At 42.7% G+C, this 20,434-nt stretch overlaps 1 long non-coding RNA gene across 1 annotated transcript; it reads right to left on the bottom strand.

Annotated features, from left to right (window-relative positions):
- Nucleotides 1-15,926: 15,926 nt before the first annotated feature.
- LOC306915407 lies at nucleotides 15,927-20,223 on the bottom strand. The gene is made up of 3 exons (XR_013788813.1): nucleotides 20,149-20,223; nucleotides 16,495-16,818; nucleotides 15,927-16,027 (listed from the first exon to the last, which is right to left on the bottom strand). It is a non-coding gene; the product is annotated as an uncharacterized lncRNA (long non-coding RNA).
- Between the last annotated feature and the right edge of the window lie 211 nt (nucleotides 20,224-20,434).

Here is a 20,434-nt window from a genome sequence, read left to right as displayed (position 1 = left end):
TTCCCCCCGCACAAAGGATCCCTTATGTGAGAAAGACACAAAGAAGGGACCACCCACTAAAGATGTTTGAGAACAGGGGGCGGAGTGCTCAGTCCGCTGTGGCTCTGGGGCAGAGAATAAATACATCAACATTATTACAGGAGATCCCACACCATGTATTCCCTCCCCGATTCCGAAGTTGCTTATCGGTCGATACCATAGTACCCGTGTGTGATTTAAAAATAATCTAGGACAGGGGTTCTCAAAGTGGGGTCCACATGCGTTCCTTGAGGGGGTTCCAAATAGACCCCTACTGGTCTGTAACTCAAAGAGTGTACAAAAGAACCAAATGGACCCATTTGAACACAGCGTTATGGGGTTTCTTGAAATTAAAAGGTTTGCGAACCACAACCAACAACAACAACACTAACTACTCAAGCATTGAACTGTACAAGGACAATGAATGCTCACCACTGTCTGCACCAATCACTGCTAGATCTGCAGGGGAGCTGGACTGTGCCATGGTTCACTAGAGAGAGAGAGAGAGAGAGAGAGAGAGAGAGGGGTATTAATCACAGCACTTTCATCTAACAAAAACAAGTATAAATGGAATGAAAAATTACTTGATTAATTCACTCATTCATGCATTAATAAATAAATACACTGATACATTAATGCATTCCTTTTTGGTAAATGGAATACATTAATACATTCATTAATTAATTCCTTTTTGGTAAGATTTTTTATTAAGTTTGGGTTTATAATGCTTTAAACCACATTTATAATGCATTATAATGCACTTTTAGGCACTTGTTATTGTAAATGTTGTAGGCCTAAATGTTTATAATTATGCATAACAACTTATAACAAGGTTTATGTTTATAACTTCTAATAATACAATTTAGAAGTGCTGGTCATAATGGATTCTCAACTCGGATGTTTTCATAAATCTAAAATCAATGCTATTGAACACCCTTTACGTCTACCAATAAAAATGATTAAAAAGCACTTCAAACAAAACCTTAACTTCATTGGACCCTCAAACTGTCTGCTAAAACAGCTAACTCCACCACCTCTCCCTCTCTCATGCAAGTAATTGACAATATACAGTATAAAGTCACAATACCAACTTTTTTGAGGGAGTCTTGCTTTGATTTAAAAAAAAAATAAGGTTTTCTTCATTTTCATTCTTCATATTTGCCTGATAAAGACATAGTAGGTCGAAACGTTGCAAATTGTTGCACGTAACACTGCCCTTAGGGGGCATGTGTGCATGCGCTAAGCCTGGCCGCAAGCTACGCACGACCTAAAATCCCTTTGGGGAAACCCAGCCCTTACCTGTCCTGATGAATCCAACGTCCTTGTCTGTAGAAATGTAAAGGATGAAATTACATTCAAATGTAATCGTTGAATGTGTTGTAGTCAGTCGCAGTGTCAGGCAGGCTTGATACTAAAATGTGTTTCTATTACCTGCTTATAAAGAAAGAGCCCAGCTGGGAGGAGACACATTGATAGAAAGATACAAACAAACTAACGAACCTCCTCGTGTGTGTGTGTGTGTGTGTGTGTGTGTGTGTGTGTGTGTGTGTGTGTGTGTGTGTGTGTGTGTGTGTGTGTGTGTGTGTGTGTGTGTGTGTGTGTGTGTGTGTGTGTGTGTGTGTGTGTGTGTGTGTGTGTGTGTGTGTGTGTGTGTGTGTGTGTGGGGGGGGGGTTACTATGCATACAGAGGGATGTATATAGCATGTCACGATAGAATAGTGGAACTCAGAGCAAATGATAACACATCATGCATCTATGAGAATGTACAAACTAGAGTTGTCCCGATCCGATCACGCGATCGGAAATTCATGGGGCCGATCACGTCATTTTCAAATGATCTGAATCGGATCGGGTGCAAATATTATAGCAATTTTATATCCAAATCATTATATTAGACTGAATATTGTCTGATTTTGAATGTTGTACTATTGTGCATAAGTGTTCTATAACAAATATAAATGTCTGATCGGGAAAAATCGCTATCAGCATACTCAAAATCAAATGATCGGATCGGGAGTAAAAACATGATCGGGACATATCCCTAGTACAAACATTCCCATGTCATTTCATCCATGTTCCATCTCTGTAATAACAGAGACATGTCTACATTTTTGACACTACAATACTTTTTACTTTTACTCAAGTAAATGGTGAATTACGAACTTTTACTTGTAACAAAATAGTTCTACATTGCAGTATTGATACTTTTACTCAAGTAAAAACATTTAGTACTTTTTCCACTACTTGGTTTTAAGTTAGTTTAAAGGGGTATTTGTTTTCTCTTTAAAACATGTCTGGGGTCTACTCAGGTTTTTGAGTGAACCCCATACAGTTTCTCTGTTTAGGGCCAGATAGCACTAGATAGATACCATTATTCTCAATCTCAACTCTCAATTCTTATATTAATCGATCAACTCTAAAGCAAAGCTTGCTACAAGTTTTTTTTTTTTTTTTTTTAATATAAGCAACCAAGCTTCAGAAACAATTAAGCCCAATAAGGCAACATGCAACTATAAGTTTTCAAGCTATTTTACAGGGAAACTAGAACAAATGCGTTTATAATGGGCATAAATGGCTGATTCTCTCCCCCCAGTGTCTAGCCAAACAGGTTATGTTAATTGTATACAGTAGTCAGTGGGCCTACTACAGAGGCAGTATATTCCACTGCTCAATTTTCCAAATGAATGTGTCATGGAACAATAATCAATCAAGACAAAACAAAACAAAGGAATGTGTCCATTATGTAACTTCAATGTTGTCTTCTTTTTAAAATAATGGCCTAAGTGATTTTTTAGGGTTTCCAGGAGAAATAAGAGAAATAAAAAACTGATAGGCCTACAAAAAAGTGATATTTCTTAATAATTTCACCAAAATCGTTTATAACAATGTATGTTTATTGATATAACACTGTCTGATTACATTGAATTAAATTGGATTAAACCTTAGACTTGTTTTATTAATCTTAAACAGATACAGGCTTTGAGAAAGCATATTCAAAGAGCCTAGTGACAGTCAGGGGTAAATATAAACTGTTACTGACTTACTCCTGATGACATCACAAAACCATTGACTTAGGACAAAAAAATCCTATTTTGGCCTGCATGGTAAACCTATTAATTTAAGTTTATATATTTAAATGATTAAAAGTTATGGAGCAGCCATAAACTACACAGGTTCATCCCGATGTTCTGGGCATCTTTTTTAATGTTAGTGTTAGTAAAAAGCAGGTAAAAGAGTAATGTTTGAGGCAGACTAACATCAGTCACTTTTCCATTCACTGTAGTAGAAGAGGTGCGGATTTAAACCGCAGATATGTCGTCTCCGCTTACAGGAAATGCGTTGCCTGCAACCATGAGACCCGTTTCGGTATATAACTATAGTCTAAGGCAGCAAAGACAATCTAGATCCTTGGATCATGAGTTGTCTCATTGTCTGTCACTGACTCGTTTGGTCAGTGATTGATGATGTCATTCCTGATTGAATCATCAGATTTGTGTGTCTATATCTGTCATTAGAATGCAGTATTGGCCATAGGTCAGATATCCCCCAGAAAACACACAGAGAAAATGAAAGAAAGTGTGTGTGTGGTGATTGGTTTAGCTGTGCATGCGATGTCTTTGCTAACATCCCATCCTTTGTTTACACCAGTCACAAGGAGGTCCTGATTCTGGAGGTGGGCTGTGTCTTTGATTTGTACATGGACCAGGCATTCCAAGATAAACATTCTAAGTATCAATCATTACTTGGAAGTATAACAAACCTGGGGTATCGCTGCAGATTTGCCATACTGATATTCGGAAGCCTGGGCCATGTGCATAAACTGACCATGAGTGGCCTATGAATAGCTGGCATGACAAAAAGCAAAGCCAAACAACTTGCCAAATACTGTTCTGTTTCGGCTGTTATAGGCAGTTTGTCTGTGTGGAGGAGGAGGTGCCATGTGTATCCTTAAGTGAACATGAACTGTCAACCCCGTTATATTTGTTTCCTTGTAAAATTAATTGTAATTTGTGGATTAAAATAAAGACATTGAAATTTGCGTGTGTGTGTGTGTGTGTGTGCGTGCGTGTGTGCGTGCGTGCGTGCGCATGTGTGCGTGAGCGCGTGCGCAGTTACTGTAGCTATTACTCATCAGCTTGACAGCAATAAGTGACACAACCACAATGAAATGACTCATTTGATGATGCCTTAATGACTGGGATAAAGATACTGATCAGCCGCTCACTGCTGGTTTACTTTAAACATTCAGTTGTATTGAACAGGAGGATGTGAGCAGGAGGCAAACAGCCAAGCCTACACAATCCAGATGGTGAGATTGGGCTCTGATGTGCCTCACCTTCATAAGATATCAATGCTGAAGGTTTACTTTTCTTTTTTTTAAGCGCGCGCGCGCGCGCGCACGCACACACACACACACACACACACACCCCCCCCCCCCTCCCTCCCCCCCATCAAATCATCGCTATGGGGTGATCAGACAATCACAAGTCAAGGTTTGTGTTTACACAAACCCGGAAAGCTGGGCATAGGAGGGGCTAGTGCCCCTCAAAAATGCATGCCATCCTAGATACATGTAGTTAGTACAAATGCTACATTAAAACAAGAAATGATGACATTCGTCATATTATTACCAGCAGCTTTTATATTTGCGGCGGTGGTGGTCCACAGTAAAAAGAAATAGCAGATCTACAAGCTCCCAATGTGAAGATATGAATATGATGCAGTGTGAGCTTGTAGATGGGCTATTTTAACAATTGTATGTATTTTTGATTATTATATATTTTGTATAGGAATGGTTTTGGTCATACAAGGTTTTCACCTGACAGCAATATATCTGACTGTATCAGTATCAGTCAGTTTGACCAGATTGCATTCAAATTGGCTACTATGAGTATGAGGTTTCCACTTGACAGCACACAGTTGGTTTGATTGACACCCGAACACATTGACATGTCCATCTTTCCTAAAACGAGAGTCTAAAATGTTGTAGAGTTATGGGTCCATTTGCAGGCTTGGCAGGTCTAAAGAAGTCCCGCGGTAGCCTGCGTGGGGGTCCGCGGGTAGAGGCTGTGGGCTGTGGCGGTCCCCGAGGAGTTCGGCGCGGGGTGGAGGGGGTCCGCGGTAGTATGCGTGGGAGTCCGCGAGTACTAAGAGTCACTGAGACTCAAATGTGTTACTGTCTGTTACCCATTAAATCAGCGAGTCTGCTGCCACGTTTTAGCGGCGTGCCGCTGTTATTTGTCCCCTCAATGTCGTAAATGTTGTATTAGTTGGCTCTGGGACAGGTTGAAGCCAGTGCGATCATGGCTAATGGCTGGGATTCGGTGCGTCACAGTGCGTCGCATTGGAAATGGCCAATGCGAACTGTCTAATAGTAATACTTAGGCACAAACCAACTATTGTCGAAGAACAATATTGATGTAACTAAGAGATTCGCTGAGTGAGCTATATTTTATATACAGAGATTTAGAAGGAATAAGCAAAAGCGTGATGCGGCATTTCCTCCTCCTCCGAGTCCACACTCCGTCCGCTGTGCATGATTAGGCGAGAGGTGGTGGCTTCCAGGCGTGCGTGCGTGCGTGCGTGTGAGCCAATGGAGAGGGAGGCAGTGTTGCCAGGTCCGAGAATTATAAGCGAGTTGGAGTGCGTGTAAGTAGTGTGTTGAAAGGTATTTTTGTGGGCTTTTGAAATATGCGGACTTGGCAACCCACTCTTCAGCAACTAGCGGTGTGAACTAACGGTGTCAGTCTACCGGTTGCACGTTTCTAACCCTAACACTAACCAGCACCTTCTACGAAGCTGCTGGTAAAAAGAAAGCTAGAATAATGTATAATTATTTCCTTACTTCCCCACCATTTCAGTCCATGTCAGTCGGACATGCATCTGGAAGTGGAAATACAGTATAGCAAGTAACACATGTGAGTCAGCAACACCACTGGTTGTGTTGACAATGCTATCAGTGTATGTCAGCTGCTTAGTCAGCACTGAGTGATTCAGAGTGAAACTGATGCTCCGTACCTTGAAGTGTCTCTCTTTGCGATTCAGACTCACCCAGCCTTCATCTCTATTTATTTCATCCATCACTTTAACGTCTTTATCCTTTAATGTGTGATGGTAAAATGGGACACATATCGCTGTAGCCATGTTGAATTTCACCACAAGCTACAAGTGAACATATCTGCTGTCAGCTTCACTGTTGGGGGGGGGGGGGGGGGGGGGGGTGATGGAATCATATGGATGCCTTGACAGATTTGTGTTTATCCTATTTTTATGTTTGGATAGTGAGACAAATAATGTGTGAGTCTTTCCAATTCCCCTGTCTCATATTTTTATTTATTTCCGAGCACATTTTCAGCTTTCCAGCAGGTGTGTTTGCCTTCCATTTGTAGCATATTTTAACGAGACCATAATGGATAACTGATGCTTTGAAAGCAGCCCTCGGCTTTGTCCTCAAAGTGTCAAACAGTTTTATTATACTAGGTGTCAAATCCTGTGGGAGTATTTTGGCAACAAATGAGAAGGAAATTAGTTTGTATAGCATACAAAAACAGGCTGGGTCATGGATCACGGTACACAACTATCAAAGCTAATTAAATAATCAAAGTTAATCTATTTCTGTCCTGAAATTCCTTTTACCCTGTGAGCCAATCTGTCTTCACTTCTACTCAAAGGGACGGACATTAAGATCAAATAAAGGGAACTGAATTAGAATTTAATCAGCAGCAATTCACTGCTGTTCAAATATTAAATTACCTTGGTTCATGAAATGTGAATTGACGGTGTGTGGAGTAGACATAAATCACTGACCATCCAGCGCACACATGTACATTCATGAGGCTGGCAGTGGCAATGAGATTGGAGGAGATTTATTCAGCCTGAATTTCTTCAAACCGGCATCTCACAGTATAACGTTGCTCTGCTGCCTCATTTTGCATTTGCAAATGTGAAACGGTTCTATATGTGTTTTGTGCTCCACTTGGATTGCAGTGCTGTGGTTTGTGTTATCAAAGCAGTGACATGACTACGATTTTTATCTAGGACGCAGTTTATATCCCTGCAAGGTATTCCCCTTGACTTTGAACTTGGACCGTTTTAAGTGTTCCTAATTATCCTAATATTGCTCAATAGGAAATGTGAATGTTAATAGGGTTCACAGTCCAACAGAGACTAATATTGATTGTGTTTTATTGATTATGATATTATGTATATGCTAGCCTAATCAATCTTAGTGTCACTCTCACTAACTCTGCTGCTACTATTACCTATTTTATATAACACAAGCAAGTACAGAATGTTCTTTATACATTTCATACAATCATAATGAATCCATATCCATAATAACTGTCTTTTGTATTGCTTTGATTTTGTTCAGTGTGTGTGTGTGTGTGTGTGTGTGTGTGTGTGTGTGTGTGTGTGTGTGTGTGTGCGCGCGTGTGCGAAGACTTGAGCTCAATCATCCTCAGAGTAGCTGACAGTATGAAGGTCGTTCAGTCAGATATCTACAGGGTCCTAAATGCTGTCATCAAAACCAAGTGTTTCTGGACAGAAAATACTGTTCCAATAGCCAGCTAGAATGTCCCAGCTTGACCCAGTGATGTCTCGTGAGAAAAGTAAAAGCATTATGCTCAGAGAGAGCTATATGGCCACTACATGGTTGACTACCTTCATGGTGGTCACTTATGCACCTAAACTTACTTATTGAAAAATAGGCCATCATACTCATGTTACTGCCAACCAGGGTAATTCCTATGGAAGTTCATTAAAAAAAACTAAAAACACAAAACAAAAGACATGTTGAAATGTGTGTATTGTCTATTTAAATCACTATTTCTACTCATTGTATTATATATGTATATTGATTGATTGATTGAATACTTTATTAACAGCAGAAAAAAGTGCACAGAAAAGTGCAGTTCAATACAAGGCCTGCTAAGAGGATTTTAACCCAAGAAAGCCTATATTGGCTTGTTTCCATTGGCGTCCTTCATACTCAATTCATCACAAACATATCACTATATTTATTTTTGTATTTAATTGTAATTTATATTTCGATCACTGTGTTTATTATTTATTTAATTGTATTTTGTGGTAGGCTACTATTCAACTCTTATAGACCATGGACCTCCAGCTCGACAGCTCAAGTTATACTTCAGACTTCGGAGTAAAACAGCCAGGTGGGCTGAGGTGAACGGTGAGTGGCTAATCACCGCAGCTGGCTCATGAGCCAGCCACGGTGATAAGCCACTCAGCGGGGTCAGTGATGTCATTTTGGAGTAGGGTAGGGGGGGTAGATAGTCACCTAAAATCTGAGCATGTAGTGGCCTTAAATGTCCCTTTTTTTAAAGAAAAGATTTGCATCTTGGGATCAACACGGGAATACGGCTCAAGTGTTGATCTTGGACTTCCTGTGGCCATCTTATGCTGTATGACTCTAAATGTTAAAGTCAATGGGGCTTGGATTGGGCTGAAACCTTGTACTCCAGCGCTTTGCGATATTAGCTCTGAGACACAGACTTATAGATGGCTAGCCTTCTGTAGACTAGAGAGTACTGTTTCCCAAACAGTGGAATTGGGTCACAGACACATTTGTATGGGTCACGACTGGTTTTCTTTTTATATAGAGCAAAAGGGTCTTTCTTTGTGGAGTTTGCATGTTCTCCCTGTGTCCCCTAGGTACCCTCACACAAATACTTTTATACATACAATAAACAAATAAAAACAACACTGTTTGGGAAACTAGACTATGTGTGAGTGTGTATCTCTCACACACACACACACACACACACACACACACACACACACACACACACACACACACACACACACACACACACACACACACACACACACACAGATCAACATAAAGGGGAATACAACCGCACCACCTCACTCACACTCATCCATATTCCTGTTATCTCTGTTCCTTTGAAACAAAACCTGTTTCTATACAATCACAGCTTGTGCTCAGTGATACACACTGCTACTGTTAATATTTAACACTGTGTATACTTTATCCACTGTCTCCACTGAGACCTTAATAACATACAGTGTTGCTACCATAGGCCTATATGTTATCCTCTGAGAGCTTAATAGCATGATGAGTGTTGGCTACCAGTCATATTTAACCCTGCACATTAGAGCTGCTCCGATAATCGGCCAGCGATCGGTGATCGGCCATATCGGCCGATATTCACTCTGATCGGTAATCGGCATTTACCCTGTCTTGTAGAAATGATCAAATGATCAGCAGAAACTGTCATTGTTGAAATGGAAATGCTTGTTCATTTTGAAAGCTTTCAACAATTATTATTACTATTCAATTTTCTCCTTTTTTCTTATTTTGTCTCACCTTTCGTGTGATAATATGAACCCAAGACGAACCTTCACATTGTGGTGAAGCTGTAAATATCACGTATTAATTAATAAAACAATTTAAAAATCACACCCGTGTGAAGTGAGGGGTGCTCTTATCACCGTACATCATCATGGCGTAACATGTCGATTTGCTCAGACATATATGACGTAAATTCTCCATTCATTGTCAATGGGAATTGAACAAAAATACCGATTTGCTCGTCTACATAAGACGTAAAGTCTCTGTTCATTGTCAATGGAATTTAATGTTTGTGTTAGGACAAAAATACAGATTTTCTCAGATAACATTGACGTAAATTATCCATTCATTGTCAATGGCATTTAATGTTTGTTTTAGGACACTCAAAGTGAATCTACACTATAGCTGAATATCCCTCAAAAAAGTAAGTACTTTTATATGCAGGTATATGACTCTTTTGTGCTGCTCTCTTGTCCAGGCCCCTGTTAGAAAGAGATTTTACTACTACTTTTACTTGGTTAAATTAATGATGATGATGATGATGATGATGATAAGATTCAAATCACTTGAGGGCAACACCGGGGTTGCTCGCACATTTCTGCAGGTGGTTGATGAGTAGCATTAATTATAACTAAAAACAAAACAAAAAAAGCTATATTTATTTAGGAGAGAATCTGCAGTGTCTGCTCTTTTTATTTATTTGGTGAGCTATAGTTTGTCAAGAGGAGAGGGAACCACGGGAGAGAAATCCTGGTGGGACTTGAATCAAGGCTAGCAGGGGAGGTCTTTATCCACAATCTCTACTGAAGAGCTATCCTGAGTCTCCATTGTATAATAGGGCATTTGGGGCGATGCTCTTGGTATCAAAGAAGAAGTGAAAGGCAATAGTGGCTGCTAATTTTACCCTCCAAGCAAGTGAAAATAATAGTCATTCAAACCAGTATCATGGATTGTTCTGTGTAAATGTGTAGACACATTACTTGTACTTGAACGATTTGAGACTCATCTCCTTATGATGATATAACTGTAACTTCATACCACATCCTTATGATCTTATATGTAACTTCATAACAGGCTTTGAGATGCTTGGAGGTCACTCATACCTCGTACACGCCCATTTACAGATAGGTTGGTTGGTTTTTGTTGGTTGTTTTTGGTCTGTAATGACATGCCCAGATCAAGGCTGCCAAGGTGAACGTGTTTGAGGTATAAATCTGCTCCATCATGTGGTGCTGCATGAGGCTGTTGTTTGTGTGTGTGTGTGTGTGTGTGTGTGTGTGTGTGTGTGTGTGTGTGTGTGTGTGTGTGTGTGTGTGTGTGTGTGTGTGTGTGTGTGTGTGTGTGTGTGTGTGTGTGTGTGTGTGTGTGTGTGTGTGTGTGTGTGATGGTCAGATATTGAAAATTACTGGTTGCAAATGACCTTGCAGATAAAATGTATATAGGTTGAATGCAATGAATATGCTTCAATACATATCAGACAGGAATAAAGCGTCTTCCTTTTGAAAAGCAAGTGCAACAGTTACAGTGGCCCTAATAGCTATTTTCCACCGATATAGCTTCACGAGTCGAGATATAAATAATTAATCAAATGTTTTCTAAATATTAACTTGTTCACTTGTTTCTCATGGATATATATACACACATACACATACCGTACGTGTCATTATCTAAATTTGTTTAACCCATTTTGGGCGGGAACCCAATTTTGGTGTTAGCATTATGCTATGCTTTAGCTATTGAAAAATAGCAGATCTACAAGCTCATAGCGCGCCACCGAGTGGCGCGCTACGAGCTTGTAGGTCTGCTATTTTTCTCACTGTGTGGCAGAGCGGAGGTGAAGGAAGAGAGGTTGCAGACAAATAGTCAGACCTCTGGAGCTGTGATGCAGAATACAAGACTCTCAGCGAACATGAGGATCTGAAGTAGAACTAAGCAGGGCTGTGAAATGCAGTTGGCTGCTGTGGGTGATATATATATATATCCATCCATCTGTATATACTAGAGGTTCACGCGCCTTTGGTTTGCTCACATCTAGCTTAACCCATTCTGACCTGAGATCAGATTCTAAAAATGTCTTCTACATCCTGACAGTTTTCTGAAAAAACTATGTTTCTATGTCAGTCGTTCTTCGATTTTTCAAAAATAGCAGACCTACAAGCTCATAGCGCGCCACTCGGTGGCGCGCTATGAGCTTGTAGATCTGCTATTTTTCAATAGCATAATGCTAATGCTAACACCAAAAGGGGTTCCTGCCCAAAATGGGTTAAAAAAATAATTAACATCGGCTTCCCATCATGCGCCTGTAACCCAGCATGCCTTGCAGTGCGTTGACGCACACATGTCACGCAATCAGCCGTGAAACAGAACGCAGGCGTTCTGGGATCGTTTATGATGTTATGCTGTGTCGAGGTTACAATATTAACGCTTCTGAAAACGCAGAGGTGAAGTGAGTGACGTGCAGAGGCAGAGCAGAGGCGTAAACGGCATATATATATATATATATATATATATATATATATATATATATATACACACCTTTTAGTGCTGTGTTACTCCACCACTGCAAGTGGGCTACGGGTAGCAGGATTCCTTAGGGTCCCAGCAGCTAAATGATTGTTAGTTAGGAACCAATTGCACGTTTGTGAGACGAGGAGAGTTTCATGACTGATATAATTATCTTCAGTAAATCAGACTGGCTGTGTGGTAGAGCACACAGAGCAGGCATGATGTGGTCTCTGATGCTACAGACCGCCAATAAAGGACCGGAATGTCTCACATCTCAATATAAATGATTTCATTGCAATTGCGAGGGCAGTTGATAAGATCAGTCTGAAAAGTAATTTGGTGTTATGAGGGTTTGCAGCGAGAAATATTTGGATATTTAGGTATTTTATGTTGTTCAACAATTGTAGAAGGTCTTTCATGGCAGCAAAATTGCACCATCATTTAGAAGCTTTCCATTTACGTTGAGCACATTTACCTCCTTTCCAGTCACGGTCGTTAACCCAGGTTGGTAGGAAAGGCTTCAGATCATTTAAGGGGTGGCTGCAGTGTCCTGTGAGGCAGCACATCGATCATTGCATGAATCTAGTTCTAGTGCCTTCACAAGCACCTTCACAGAACATGAGGAATCTGCCTGATCCAGCTGTTGATGTACATTTTTGTTTTGTTTCACTAGGATGGCAGGGGAAGAGGGGGCACCGTTTCATGGGTGCATATATATTTCGTCCGATGTCCTAAAAGTCCGACACACAATAGTGCAACACACAAATTATAGGTAAAAATGCAAATTGGCCTGTTATAGCACCACCATGAGGCTGATTTGAACATTTTGTCATGTTGTTGTTGCAATATTAGTATTATTGCCATCACCTGGTTGAGTGAGTCGTAATACTAATCACCGTAGTCCGTGCACTGCATAAAAACCCCTGTCAGATGGCCGTAAGTTGATTGTTTCTCCCTCTAACATTTCCTCGTATTTCTATTTATTGGAATAATGTCATGCACAATTGTCCAGTGCATAGCCAACTGCAGGCCTGGTTGACTAGATTTAGAAGACATTTTGAAACTCTTGCTCCTGAAATGATCGATTAATTATATGCGAGAAATCCCGTAATTTCACATGCATCTCAATGGGTGAGAAGGAAAGTGTGCCATAACTCCTAGTAACCACTAACCATTGCTATAATGTGCCTATATTGGACAAGGACGCGTGATTATGAATCCCACCAATGTTCTAGGGTAGACCCGCCTCACCATGTGTCTGATTGGCTCCCGGGAAGGCATAGTTTTACTGAGGTTAGGTCGTTCGGGTTAGGTTTAGGGGGGTGCATACTTAGTTTAGACTAGTCATTGGTTAGACATGGGTTAAGGTTAGGTTTAGGTGTGCTGCCCCGTGGGAGGTTAGGTTTAGAGTGAGGGTTTGAGATGGGTTGTAGTTGTAGGACTAATGACTGGTCGCAAAAACGAGAACTGTCAATCACAACGACTACTGGCCAATCACAGCAGGGCTTTCCTAGAACGTTGGTGGGATACATAATAACGCGACAAGGACGGGTTGGGGCAAAGGGCTAATTGGCATCCAGGGAGTGTGTGTGGTAACAGACTGAAGGCCTTCTAAATCCTGACCTAAGTTTTCTGAAAAAATATTTTTCAGAAAATAAGTTTTCTGAAAATATTCATTAAAAGATTACAACAAAAATGACGTTGCTTTAAATTGTACATAGCAACAACTACGCCAAAAGGGTAGTTGTTGAAAGCTAAGTGGATTCCTGTCTTAAATGGGTAAATTGCGGTTGCAGCAATCTGCAAGTGTGCCGGCTTGGATGTGCCAGCCTGCTGAGAGAGAAAGACAGTGGGTGGTTAGGCATAGCCACAATTGAATGAGTGAGTGAGTGATGTCATGGCCACACGCAACTAGCCTTGCGTTGCGATACTAATATACGCAACACCAGCACTAAGGGAGAAGCAGTCACACCATTCATTTGATTCCAGTGTGTGAATCTCTGTGAGCTATCAGTGAGACTGCAGACACTGATACGCCCCCCAGACCACCTATCTTCTCTTCTCTTCACCCCTCTTGTCTCCATCATTTTATGAGGAGAAGAAAGAAGCTAGCAATGTCCTTTCAAAAATGTATTGGCCGTGCACCTAAATCTTTATTTTGAGAGTGTTTCATAGGCATTCAGGTTTCTCTGTGTTTTAGATTTTGCCATGATTTGAACATCTGCTAATGGATCGCAGCCTTCTTGATTGCTCAGTGAAACGGTGCGATTGGATTCTCTGTTGGTTGGTTTGCATGAAACTCTGTGTAGTGTTATTGATTGACACCCAGTGGGCCATTTAATTTTTCACTCCTGTACCTGGATGGTATCGTCTCAAGGGAAAAGGTTAAAAGGGAAGAGTTGGGAGGAGAAAAACATTTAGTGTTCATAAGAATAAAACATAATCCCACTACACTTTCTCCTTCATTATGCTCAACTACCTACCGGCCTACTTGGGAACGATGCAACTTGGGAACCTAATGATATACGTTGTCATAGCACCCATTTTAACTGTCAGCCGGTGTCCCACATGGAGATCTGTGTATGTGCCTGTGTGTGAAGACTGCAAACTGAAAAGTGTACTTGGCAATCAAGTCGGCCCACTGGCATTACGTGCATTACAACCGTACACACACGTACGTAGAGACGTGGCGCATTTATAGTAGGATGTAGCTACTGTCAGCTCATACACTAATATACATGTACAGTATAGTATAGTTACTACGCTATTATGAACTATAAGACTCTGAGTTACATATCTACACCTGGGGCTCACGCAACACTTGCACTACATTTTATTCTTATTTCCGTATTTTCATAACACATTCTTGGTAGACTGGTTAATGAATGAATGTAAGATGAATCCAACCTTGCTGAGAATATCCTAACCATCCAGGGATTTACGTCCTCGGTGCACAAGAACTCTGGCACTCGCTCGCCAGAGGCTTGTTCATGACGGTAGTGCATGAAGAGCATCAGTGAGCTGTACAGTACATGAGATTAACTCTTTGTGTGCTCGCAATTCAAGTGTGAAGGTTTAAATTGAATTGGAATCAGATTAAAGTGGTGTGAAAAAAGTCTGCTGTCAAGATGAAAGGAACATGAGTGCTTCTCTTCATCTATTTCCCCCGCACGCTGGGATTGAGGGAAGTAGAGCTCTTCACGGGGTCCCCCGACTCCGAAAAGACCCGAGTTGACCCGAGACCCGCTCGGGTCTGAGTCGTGTTTTAACGCAGGGGTTCTCAACCCGTGGGTCGCGACCCCTCGGGGGGTCGCCAAATTATTTTAGGGGGTCCCCAAATTATTTTCAAAAAAAAAAAGCTATGAGCTTGTAGATCTGCTATTTTTCAATAGCTAAATTATAACAATGCTTAAAACACAAAGGGGTTCCCGCCCAAAATGGTTTAAGGTTATTGTAGCAGTCAATTTATATTGGGGGTCGGGAGGGGGTGGGGCGGGGGTCCCGAGACATTGCCAAAGTATTTCCGGGGGTCCCCGGCCAAAAACGTTGAGAACCCCTGTTTTAACGTACCGGTAATCACTCGAAATCGGACGTATCCCCCTCGGAACTCTGTCAATCATATGTGTAATGTCTGAGTGGATCCGAGAAGACCCGTAAGCTACTGTGTGTGTGTGTGTGACGTGTGTGTACTGTCTGAATATTTTATATTTGCAACAACAACAAAGAAATCATAATCAGTGTGTGATTGTGTGCCATTCGGACTGTATAATCTGTCTCTCTGTCCGCTGCATGTGCGCCATAGAGTAATAAAAGGATAGATACCCCCCCCCCCGCTACTTCAATAGAAGTTGCTCAGTGGCATTTTGAAGCACCCGGAAGACTGAAGAAGAATACTTTATATCACGATCACGGATCCCGACAACAGTGTTGACCTCAACGAGGTGAAAGCAAGCTAGCAAATCTCAAATCAAATTTGTTATGTTCTTATATAGAATGATATGGAGACGGGAGACCAGGTAATGGCACTGTAGCTTCACTGTTTACTCTGAACATAGATTGTACATACAGGGAAGGGGGGTGTGTCCCCCGCAGGCATGACGGGAACACAACAGGGACAAAACAGGGCTGTCAATATATAACATATCCCTCCCCCTTTACTTTAAAGCTTCCCTTAAATAGAAGTCAAATAATTCACTCAGTGTCCACTTTGAAAAGTCAACTTAGCTACAATAATAACTTTAAGTAATCAACTTTGAAATACAACTTAGCTTCAATAATAACTTTAAGTAAACATAACACTTTCCTGAACTAGGGAACGAGGGTCGACTACCTCAATTCCCAAACTGACCGGGGGATTATTCTGCCCCCTCAAGAGTCAGCCCCTAGACTACAATGACAGTCTATCTGGAGGTCGTCTCTGTCTTTGGGGGTAAACGCGACCTGCAGGCACTTCGGTCACCGTAGACTGTGTGGGTGCTGATCTGGGGGAAGGGAGGCCCGAGGTAGGCACTCGTGCAGGTCCTGGTGTTCCCGGAACAGTAGCCATGTCTGGGGGTTCTTCCGAAGACTGAGGCTGCTCCTGGTAGTCCCCCAGCTCAGGAACAAAGGATGTAGGCTGAGGCGAGTTGTCGTGAGACCCCGAAGTGTGTAGCAGTTGATCGAGGTGTCTTCTCCAGATGCGATGATCACTGGTTTCTACAGTATATGAAACAGGACCCGTTTTGGCAACAACGGTCCCAGGCATCCACTTTATACCGTTGGCATAGTTCCGAGCAAGAACCCGGTCCCCTGCCGTGAAGCTCCGCAGCTTTGTCTTAGCTCGTCTGTCCACTTGAGCCTTTTGTTGATGGTGCACGACCTCTCTTGTCTTTAGAGGTTTCAGGAGATCTAGTCGAGTGCGGAGTTGTCTCTTGAACATAAGCGAGGCAGGGGACACCTTCGTCGTAGCATGGGGTGTGTTCCTATAGGACAACAGGAAAGCATTAAGGCGTCTGTTTAGAGATTGCGTGTTTGGGGAAGACTTGAGAGCTTTCTTCATGGACTGTACAAATCTTTCCGCAAGCCCATTTGTAGCTGGGTGATAGGGTGCAGACGTAATGTGCTGAATACCGTTCTCTTCCATGAACGCCTTGAATTCTCCAGACACCAGTTGTTGGGCGTTGTCACTAACCAGCTGTTGTGGGAGACCATTACGACTGAAGATGGACCTTAACTCGTCAATGGTTTTCTCTGAGGAGGTGCTCTTCATGACAGCAATCTCAGGCCATTTGCTGTGAGCATCGACTACAATTAAGAACATGTGGTTCTCCAGCGGGCCAGCAAAATCTATATGGATTCTCTGCCATGGTTCTTCAGGCCAGTCCCACGGATGCAAGGGAGCCAGCTGTGGGAGATTTCTCAGTTTCTGGCAGGCTGAGCATGACTTTGCTTTTTCTTCTATCACTGCATCCAGACCTGGCCACCAGAAATAGCTGCGTGCGATTTCTTTCATTCGCACTACGCCACAGTGTCCAGAGTGGAGCTCATCCAGCACTTTGCCTCTTAATGGTGGTGGAATAATGACACGATAGCCCCACAATAAGCATCCGGACTGGACCGAAAGCTCATTTCTTCTCCCCAGGTAAGGCTTTAAGCTCGGGCTCATCACTCCTCTCCTCCCACAAGCAATGATGTCCACAACTTCAGACAGGACAGGGTCAGTGCGAGTGTATTTCTTGACATGAGCCGAGGTCACTGGGGTAACAGGAACATCCCTGAAGTAGAGTATCTCAGCCTGTTTTGGCTCAGTGTGTGCGACTGGCAATGGGAGTCTTGACAGCCCGTCAGCATTTCCGTGCTGATCGCCCTTCCTATATTTAATGTCATACTGGTGGGCGGACAGTAACAGGGCCCATCTCTGCATACGGCTGGCTGCTAGTGAAGGAATGCCAGCACGGGGACCAAAAATAGAGGTGAGCGGCCGATGATCAGTGAGTAGCGTGAACTTTCTCCCGTACAGGTACTGGTGAAATTTCTTCACCCCAAACACTATTGACAGTGCTTCACGCTCAATCTGGGCATAATTGCTTTCTGCTTTACTCAATGTCCTTGATGCAAAAGCGATTGGTCTTTCATCCCCTGATGGCATTATGTGTGACACTACTGCCCCCACACCATAAGGTGAGGCGTCACATGCCAGCTGAAGTGGCAATGCGGGGTCAAAATGGGTGAGGACTTCAGATTGGGAGAGAGCTGTTTTCACTTCCTTGAAAGCTGTCTCACATTTGTCTGTCCATTTCCATATCTTGGTCTTGTTAAGAAGCTCATGCAGAGGCTTCAGCTTGTTTGCAAGGTCAGGCACAAACTTTGCATAGTACGTCAGTAGGCCCAGGAATGATCTCAACTGACTCACATTCTTCGGGGATGGAGCCTCCACCACAGCCTTCACCTTCGATGGTGCCTTGTGTAGTCCTGTGCTGTCAATTACATGCCCGAGGTATTCAACAGAAGGTCTGAAAAACTCACATTTATCTACCCGAACTCTCAGGCCATATTCCTCCAATCTTTGCAGTGTGACATCCAGGTTCCTTAAGTGCGACACGTCGTCTGGTCCCGTTATAAGAAGGTCATCAAGATAACACTGGACCCCTGGTATCCCACTGAGAATCTGGTCCATGGCCCTTTGGAAAAGCGCTGGAGCAGAGGTAATTCCAAAAGGGAGCCTACAGTACCTATACAGGCCTTTGTGTGTCACTATGGTCAACAGTTCCTGTGACTCCGGATCCACATGCATCTGAAGATAGGCTTGACATAAATCTATCTTACTAAACTTCTGTCCCCCAGCTAAGCCGGCAAAAAGGTCATCAATAAGGGGCAAGGGATACTGTTCTGCCTGCAAGACAGGGTTCAAAGTGACTTTAAAGTCACCACAGATCCTTGGCGTTCCATCCTTTTTCATGACTGGAACAATCGGTGTTGCCCAGTCACTTGTTTTTACTGGTTCCAGTACCCCACTCTTCACCAATCGGGCTAATTCCGCCTCCACCTTGGGCTTGATGGCATACGGGACAGGTCGAGCTCTGAAAGCCTTTGGTGTGCTTCCTGGTTTGATCGCCAACTTAACCGTAATGTCTTTCATGCTGCCAAGTTCTCCATCAAAAACTGGGGAATGTTTTTTCAAAATATCCTGTAGGGGTCCTGTGTCCCCATCCCTAATTAGGAACACTTCCTGCCAATTCAGCCTAAGCTTCTCCAGCCACCGGCGGCCTAGCAACGCAGAGTGATTCCCTTGAACAATGTACAGTGGAAGAGTCATTTTCTGCACGTTGTGTTCCACTGTCACCTCCACAACTCCTAGCACGGGGACTGGTTCTCCTGTGTAGGTTCTTAACTTCAACCTGGTTGACCTCAGCGCCAGGTGCTGCAGCTTCTCCCGGTAAACAGCGTCCGATACCATGGATACACGTGAACCAGTGTCCACTTGCATCCTTACAGCATGGTTCTCCAACAGTGGTGTGACCCAGTACCCATCATCACCGTCCATAACAGATAAAACATGCACGGTAACCTCATCATCAGACTCACTCTGGTCATACCGGTCGTGCTCCACCATGTTCACCTGTTTCCTCCTGTTCCTTTGGAACCCACTTCTCTTGGTCTCTGTGCGCTGTTTGCTTGTCGGAGCCTTTTTAGCTCTGCAGACACGTTCTATGTGGCCTGTTTTTCCACAGTTTCTACAGTCCAAGTCCTTACACCAACACTCCGATGACTGATGTCCGGATTTGCCACAGCGGTAGCATGGATTTCCAGCTGTTGTCTTGCTTGGTGGCTCCAAAGACAATTTATGCACTTGAAGTGATGCACTTAGCTGCTGTGCTTCACGGGCAGCCATCTCCATTGATGTACTTATATTCATGGCCCTTTCCAGAGTTAGATCAGCCTCAGTAAGCAGTCGTTTCTGGATAGCCTCACTGCGTAGACCACACACAAGTCTGTCACATATGGTGTCTTTGAGTGACCCTCCAAAATTACAATGTTCCGATAACCGTTTCAATACAGCTATGAACTGTGAGACAGATTCACCCTCCTCCTGGTTCCTTTTATGAAACCTGAATCTCTCTGCAACAACCAGTGGCTTAGGAGAGTAGTGATTTTGCAAAAGTGCCACTATTTCCACATAGGACTTGGCCCCTGGCTTCTCAGGATGGACTAGACTGCGTAGTAGGTTGAATGTTTTTGCCCCCATAACACTCAAAAATGTTGGCACCAATACATCCCCTCCAATCTTGTTAGCCAGTACAAAATAATCAAACCTCTCTGTGTATGAACACCACTGTTCTTCATTTTCCTCAAATAGTCCAATATGTCCAATCAGTGCAGCCATTTTCAAACAATGTCCAGAAAGTAGATGTATCTCCGGTCGTTTTCTCTGTCACAAAGTCCACTGCTTAGTTCTTTTTTTTTTTTATATATAGTCCCAAATTCCATCCAGATCCGTCCCTTTTCCTGTACTTGCGCCTTCCTCACGTGCAGTCCTCCAAGAGCCGTTCTCTGTAGTCTGGTCCTGCCGTTGTTCATTCACTCTCCAGCAAGTAGCCA

Source organism: Electrona antarctica (assembly GCF_951216825.1).
Source record: "Electrona antarctica genome assembly, chromosome: 22".
Lineage (NCBI taxonomy): Eukaryota > Metazoa > Chordata > Actinopteri > Myctophiformes > Myctophidae > Electrona > Electrona antarctica.
Note: the sequence above shows the minus strand (reverse complement) of the source record. Positions and strands in the feature narration are given on the sequence as shown.